The 7,762-nt window shown below is 51.3% G+C and overlaps 2 long non-coding RNA genes across 2 annotated transcripts; one reads left to right on the plus strand and one right to left on the minus strand.

Moving 5' to 3' along the window:
* Positions 1–1,917: 1,917 nt before the first annotated feature.
* On the minus strand, positions 1,918–3,217 carry LOC123382050. Its single transcript, XR_006589815.1, has 2 exons — positions 3,096–3,217; positions 1,918–2,590 (listed from the first exon to the last, which is right to left on the minus strand). It is a non-coding gene; the product is annotated as an uncharacterized LOC123382050 (long non-coding RNA).
* LOC123382049 lies at positions 3,180–6,600 on the plus strand. Its single transcript, XR_006589814.1, has 3 exons — positions 3,180–3,468; positions 5,452–5,708; positions 5,794–6,600. It is a non-coding gene; the product is annotated as an uncharacterized LOC123382049 (long non-coding RNA).
* Positions 6,601–7,762: the final 1,162 nt, after the last annotated feature.

The following is a 7,762-nucleotide window of genomic DNA, read 5'->3' on the forward strand; positions in this document are numbered from 1 at the left end:
CTATTATCACTGGTGTTACTCTCATCATCATGATCTCTGAGTGCCTAGCACCTAGTAGGTGCTTGATAAATATCAGCAAATGAATGGTTTTCTGTAGAAGTTCCTTTTATGACTTTATTACAGTTCCTGACTGACTTCATTTTTCCTATGTATTTTGCAGGGCAATTGTTAAGGGCTGGGCTCTGGAATGAGCAAGACATGGCTATGCATCCCAGCTCTACCATCTGGTAGATGAGCATCTCTGAGTCTCTGTCCTTCTGTCTGTAGAATGGGATCATCAATAGCATACACTTTATCAGGTAGTGGGAGGCACGGGTAAGACTGGGACAGGGGTGGGAAGGGGTAGGAGCAGAGACAGTAGGTGGGACCAAGCTGTGAAGGTCTTGAATGCCAGGCTAGGTGGTGGTTCTAACTGCTTCCTTTTTCCCAGACTGCCGGGAAGGGATCTTGGTCTGCGGGCTCTGCCTGCAAACTCTTTGAGACAAAGCCAGACTATAGTCATTCTACAAAGGCAGGAATGTGTCTTCTCTGGACTCCTCTCCCTCAGTTCTAACTGGAGCTGCAGTAGGAGGGAAGGGACGGCTATTTGCATTTCAGATCTGGGGCACAGGCGGAGTCAGCTGCCTCACTTCTCACATATATCCTGACCCCAGACCAGCCTTTTCTGGCTGCTGCCCCTGGGAGCACCACCCAGACTCTGACCTGTACCCAACACTACTTTACATGAGCTAACTGATAATCATATATATATTACATGTTATAGATAAGGGAAATGAGGTCCAGAGAGGCAAAGCAACTTGCCTAGGATCACACAGCAATCAGTAGCAGTGCTGGCATTAGCAACAGACCTCTTGACTGCAGAGCCTACATTTGTACTCACGTATCACAGGGCCTAAAACTCCCTCCCAATTGCAACCTTTCTACCTTCGGCCCCAAAGCCCTGGGAGGATATTGTATGAAGTGCATTCAACGTGCTTTGCTGAGTTTCTACTGTGAACCGGACCAGGGTGTGCCTCCCACCTCCTTCAAAGCCCATGTAGCTCTCTGGGGCCACCAGGACACCTTAGCAGACAGGCCATCCTACTCTGGGCCTCATGGAACCCCAGGATCATCAGTGGGGACCCTGGTGATCCAGTAAGCAACCAGACAGGGCAGGTGCAGGGACTCACAGGCAGGTTAACCAGTCTGGGATAACACAGCTCAGACTGCTGGGGGCTCCTGACTCCCTCTGCCTTTCCACAGAGAGAAAGTACACATGCTCATCACTGCCCTCCAGCCAGCCTGTGGTCCCAGGAGGCAGGCATTGTTCCCTCTATCTTCCAAAAGAGAAAATGGCTATTCCCACAAGGCTCTTATCCAGTCTTTGCTCCTTGATGGAGAAAAAGGTCCACCCTCCATTCTTTTCCCTCCCTCTCCTCTCCCTGTCCTCTGGGGGAAGATGGACAGGTGGGGTAGTGGCTCCCCAACCTGGATGGTCATTTACCCTCCAAGGGGCTTCTATACTGACTGAAGTCATTCATCCAGGTCTCCCACCACTCCCAATGTGGTGAATGACGGGAGCTGGTGATGGTGCTGGACAGGCCCTCCCCACTGAAGCCCTGCTGTGGTCCTCATAGCTGTGTGACCTTGTGCAAGCCACATTCCACATTCTCTGTGCCACCACCTGCCCCACCCATGCAATGGGTAGCAGATTCCCTTCCTCCACGGGACTGGATGGTGAATCCAATCAGCTAGCCCATGCTTACCAAATGAATGCTCCAACCACTGCCCCCCACAAGCTCTCGGTTCCCTAGTGGAGCCTGTCCTCCTCCCTCGTGACCTCTGACCCCTCCTCCTCCGCTTCTCAATTCCTTCTCAGCAGGGGCTGTGAGTCCCTTCCCCCATGAGGCCCAGGGGGCCCAGAGAAATTAGACCGAATCAAAGCAGAAAATGAGTTTTCATTCATCTTGGAATGATGCGAGAGGTTACGGGCAAGACAAATAGCGGCCTCCCTCCTTCCTTTATCACTGTCACTGCAATTAATAGGCTGTGGCCTTCGTTACCCAGGCCTCTGCTAAGGAGGGCGCAGGCCCCTGGGCGACACTAACGAGGGAGAGGAAGCAGACCCGTCTCCAGCCAAGTTCTGTCATGAGGCCATATGCTCACCTGGCCCTTCAAACTTGCCGTTGGGGCGCGGATGTGCCAAGGGTGTGCAGCAGCGTGTGAGGCTGCCCCATGGGGCCATGCCTCGGCCTCCGTGAGAGGGGAGGGGAGCATTCATTCCCGATACCCCAATACCCCCAGAAGATATCCCTGGGAGTACCCGATACCCTGGGAAGCACCTGCTGCGCTGTTGTGGTTTGGCCATCACTAAGGCCGGCTGTGCCCCTAGAGTGTTTCCAGTATGGCAATTATGAGGCACATGTGATTTCCACTTTATGCAACAACCTATGAACAAGGCATCTGGTGTCCGAGTTTTCTGATGAAGAACACTGGGATTCAGAGAAGTACATCTACTTGTTTGAGGTCACACAGGATCTTGGAAGAAGAGCAGCCAGGATTTGAACGAACACAGGCCTGCTTGACCCCAAAGACCTGAAAGTCTCTGATTCTAGAATTATAGTAGGAAAAGAGCTGTGGAAACCAAGAGAGTTAGCAATAGCTCCCCACCCTGGCCCAGTCCTAGGGGCCTCAGACCATGGAGGGTCCTTGAAGTCATGACAGTCTTTAGCCTAAACCAAGTTTTTGTCATGCACCACAATGAAGGCCCTTTTTTCAAGTGTGAGTAGATGCCATGAAGATAATTCTTAAAAGGGTTCCTGCAAAGGATTACTGAAAGTCTAGGAGGTTTGGCTCATTGGATATTTGCTTAATGAATACTGCATTACTTATCTATTGCTGTGAACAAACTCAGCGCCCCCCCCCCCCCAATTATTAGCTTAAAACCATAATAAAGTTTTAGTATCTTTCATAGTTTCTATGGGTCAGGAATTCAGGAGTGGCTTGGCTAGCAGTTCTGGTTTAGGGGTTCTCATGAGGCTACAATCATATGTTGGCCTGGCCTGCATCCAGCTTAACTGGAGTTGGGAGATCTGTTTCCAAGATGGCGCTCTCACATGGTTGGCACATTGGTGCTGACTGTGGGTGGGAGGCCTCAGTTCCTCTTCATGTGGAGCTCTCCACAAGATGGCTCACAACATGGCAGCTAGCTTTCTCTAAGCTAGTGATCCAATGGAGCAAGGCAGAAGCCACAATGCCTTTTATGACCTAGCCTCAGAAGCCATACGCTGTCACCTCTGCTATACTGTATTGGTCGCAAAGACCACTCTGATTCATTGTGGGAGGGGACTACATTAAGAGTGTGAATACCAGCAGACAAGCACTGCTGGGGGTCATCTTGGAGGCTGGCTACCACAGATACTTTTGAAATCAAAAGAGCATTTTGTAGAGGTTGAAAGGGGATCCTCAAGGTTCAAAAAAAAAAATCAGGTAAAACTTTACCTACAGTGTTAAAAATCAGGAGAATCTTTACCTTTAGGGGAGACCAGAATGGAGAAGATTCCCAAGGGGGCCTCTGGGGAGCTGGTAAGGTGTTATTTCTTGATCACGACGCTGGTCATATGAACATGTTTATTTGTGAAAATCCTTGAGTGTTGATGTGTGTACTCTTTTGTATGTACATGGCATTTCAATAAAAATGTCTCATCTTCTAGGAGAGGAAACACTGGGGCTTAGAGAAGGGACTTGCTCAAGGGACCTTGGTGGGTCAGGGGTGAGCTCTTGGGCTGGTCGTGAGTATTCTGGCTCCTGGGGGATCGCCCTTTGTGGTCTCTGGTTGCAAGAGCTGCCACCATCATAGGGCTAGGGAGGGGGGCTCCCTATCCTGTGCTTTCATGGCCCTTCCTCTCCCTAGCTCCCCTGGGGATGCTCCAGAACTGATGGGAGACTGTTGGCATCCGACTCACACAGCCCCCTCCCAGCTCGCCCTCTGTGGGGCCTATTGAGGCACACTCTCTGCCCAGAGACTGACAGCCTCCATGTTCAGAGAAAGGGCGAGTCTCCCGAGAGGGCTGTGTCTGGAGGTGGGGAGGGGACAGGTGTTGGGGGTGTTGTTTTCTCTGTACACACCTCTGTTAGAACATGCCTCCCACCCAGATGACAAGGTCCCTCTCCCATGGCTGGACTTTGAGGCTTTTCGAAAAGGGCAGGCACCCAGCCTTTTTCAGCTCTGCATGTCTTGTATCCATAAGCTCATCCACCCATCCATCCATCTAGCAAATCTTTACTGAGCACCTATTATAGGCACTGGAGCTATGACAATGAACAATTGGCAAAATCCCTGACTTCAGGGAACTAACACTCTAGTAAAGGGGAGACACCATAGGTAAAATATGGAGTATGGGGGTGGGGCATAGGAGTGTGTGTCTGTGTGTGCACGCGCATGTGTGCAGTTGTATCTGGGAAGACTTTATTGAGAAAATGACATCTAAGCAAAGACTTGAAGGAGGTGAGGGGGTGAGCCTAAGGTTATCAGCAGAAAGAGTATTCCGGGCAGAGAGAACAGCATGAATGGCAGCTCAGAGCAAGGGCAGGCCTGGCAGGTTAAGAACTAGCAAGGAGGCCGGCAAAGCCTGACCAAGGTGAGCAAGGAGGAAGCAGTTTGTGGAGATCCTGCAACTCAGGTGGCTGTCGGACCTGGGTTTAAGTCTGGGTCCTGCAGTTCCCTAACTGGATGACCTAAGGGCTCTTGGTTGTAGTCAGGATAATACTATCTATCTGGCAGGGCCTTTTGAGGCTTAAACTCAACCACACCTTTACTTTAGTGACATGTCCGTGAAGGGTGAACAATACAGACAGTCCTGTTGTACCCCCTGCATTGGACCATGAGCTTCATGAAGGCCAGGGATTTTGTCTGTTTTGTTCCCCATTAAATCCCTAGACCCAGCATAGTATCCTCAACAAGGACCTTCACAGACCTTATAATTAAACAAATAATGACAAGATACCATGAGGATACATATCTCAAAGAGGAAGTACAGGCAGCCAAAGGAACTCTTAGCAAGAAAGCCTAACACAGACCCAGAGAATGGCAGGGAGGGCTTCCTGGAGGAAGCTACAGTTGAGATGTACTGATGAGTAAGAGTTAGCCAAGGAGTGTTCCAGGCAGAGGGAACAGCACATGTGAAAGCCCAAAGGCTGGAGAGAGCAAATCACTTTGAAGGATTTCAATACGGCAAGAAGAGAGCATTAGGAGAGGCAAAGGGGCCGTGTGGTAGGGGGTTGTGATGCAAGAGAGAGGGGTGGGTGGATGGCTAGAACTTACGGAAGCAGAGTGCTACGTAATAAGGGCAGTGGAAGATCCTGGTAGCCTTTATGTACATAACACAGCACCTGGTACATAAAAGTGAGATGGAGGAGGAGGGAGGAAGAAGAAAGGAAGGAGACGAAATTTGAACCAACCTTTCTCAACAGCAGCCCTGGCTGAAGCTCCTGAGTAACCCCAAGGCTCCACAGGACTCCCTTGCCAGGCCAACAGAGCCCTCCTGGGCCTGGCTCCCTCTGTCTGCGCTCCTGGCCAGGCAGGGTGGGGTGGGGCAGACGGGCCCCAGGGTCTCAGCAGTGGACACAACGTTCTGGTTCAGTGGAAGGACCTTAAACTCTGAGACAAGGGCACGGCAGTAAAGGATGATGTGGCCGAACCCCCCAGTTCTGCGGCGAGCAGACCCCAGGTGTGTGATCGGGAGCAGTTAAATTTCATCATTACCCTTTCTCCGATGGTGTTTTTTATAGTCTTTTTTACTACTGGCACTAAAGGTTCTGGACTCATCCTGGCGGAGTGGAGGACATCACTCGTAGGGCTGACTGCTCCATGATATAAAAAAATGACAAGTCCCAGCTTAATCTTTCTGATAACTGTGTTCTGCGCCCCCATCCATCTCCACCAAGGGGTTTGGGCGAAGCTGGAAGACAAGAGCATCCCAGCATTTAAGGATGAAAAATACAGTGCCCTTTTTTAAGCCCAGCGTGGAGCTCCCTGGCTTGGTGCTATTCTGGCAGGGATGGGGGGCAAGGTGGAGGGGAGTGAAAACAAATATTGTCACCCCTGGGGCCCCAGATGGGGGGATGGACAGTGGGTCCCACACAGTGTCGGGGAGTGTCAGTGTGAGCACGTATACTTGGAAGTGTGTGTGAGTCTTGTGTCCATCTGGGTGGCCCCTTGTGCTTCTGAGTCTCTGTTCTTGAAGGTATGTGGCTATGTTTTACGAGTGTCTGGATCTGGTGGTGAGTGCTCCTTGCTATTGATTCGATTCCCAGCTCTGCTCTAATGACCTATGGAGACTTTTGTAAGTCATTCCTCCTTTCTGGGCCTTGGTTTCCTCATCTGCAAAATTGGTGAGTTGGGACCACAGGAACCCAATGTCATCAAACTGAGCACTTGCTAGCTGGATGTTCCTGGGCACATCACAACTCTCCCCTTCACTTCTGCCTTCCCATCTGTCCTGTGAGATCCTTGCTCAGGATGACCTCCCACGCTCTTTCAGTCCCAAGATGTGAAGACCCTTGGCTGGGGCACCAGAAAGACTCCTTCAGGCCCAGGTTTCCCTGCCCCAAAGCTAGATTTCCAGTTGCAGCTCAGACTTTTCTGCTTGTGCTGAGGAGATCAGCCACCTGTTTCCTCTCCAGAAATGGCCAGATGCAGGGGTGGACTTTGGGAATAGGGTGTAGAGGGCAAGCGCACAGGGTTTGGACCCTTCTGACCTGGCCTTCAATTCCAGCTTTATTTACCAGTTACGTCTGTGACCTTCTGAGGCCCAGTTACCCTACACATGAAATGCAAACAAAGGAGACAATAGGCCTTTCCCATTGGATCAAATAAGCTGTACCTAATACGTGATAAACTCTCGGGAAATGCTGGTCCTTATAGATGTCTCTAGAATGAGGGCACCCCACTCCATGCCTTTAGAAGCACACCAACCCCCAAACAGAGCTTACCCTCTGCCACTGCCTAATCCTGTCTTAGCGGCCTTCACCTCCTGTGGAAGTCCAACAAAGGGGACAAATGGCCCTCTTGCAAAGAGATGCAAGAGAAAGAGGGGAGGGGAGGCTGAGCGGGGAGACTGGCTGCCAGAGGACTGCTTTGTCCCGGAAGGGGCCAAACATTTGTCGTTAATAAGAGTGAGAGGGGGAAAAAAAACCTGCGAGAAGCTCCCACCTGGGCCAGGCAGATGCAGCCCCACACAATCCCTTTATCACCAGCAACGTGGTTTGGAGAACAAGATGACAGGCTGATAGGCCTCGGTTATCTGGGGCAGGCAGTGTTTATCTGGGAAGCTTCCGCAGGCCAGGGGCCCCACTGGTGTGTGTGTTATCTGGGCCAGAGCGGCTGGGGACTTGGGGCCCCCTCCCTGAAAGGGCAGCTTCAGGATGGCAAGGGACAGGGGCACTGAGGATCTCTTGTGTGGCTGGGAAGATTTATGGTCAAGAATGGCCGGGGCCCTTGGGCATCCGGGGCTTGGGCTTGGGCTTGGGTAAACTTGTCCCAGGGATGTGGGGCCACCCCCACCGCAATGGGTATCAGTGCAGAAGCCCTTGTCAGGCATAGACAGTGATCTCATTCACTCAGTGGGCAGGAGTATTCATCCCATTTTACAGACACTGAGGCCTGGACAGTTTATGCCTGGCCAGAAAATGGCAGAACCAGAGGCTGAACTCTGGTCTGCGTGATTTCCAAAAGCACGAACCCCTAGAACACATCCTATGGACCCCAACCCCTGGCAAAGGA

This window comes from Felis catus, chromosome E1 (assembly GCF_018350175.1).
Source record: "Felis catus isolate Fca126 chromosome E1, F.catus_Fca126_mat1.0, whole genome shotgun sequence".
In the NCBI taxonomy this organism is placed as follows: domain Eukaryota; kingdom Metazoa; phylum Chordata; class Mammalia; order Carnivora; family Felidae; genus Felis; species Felis catus.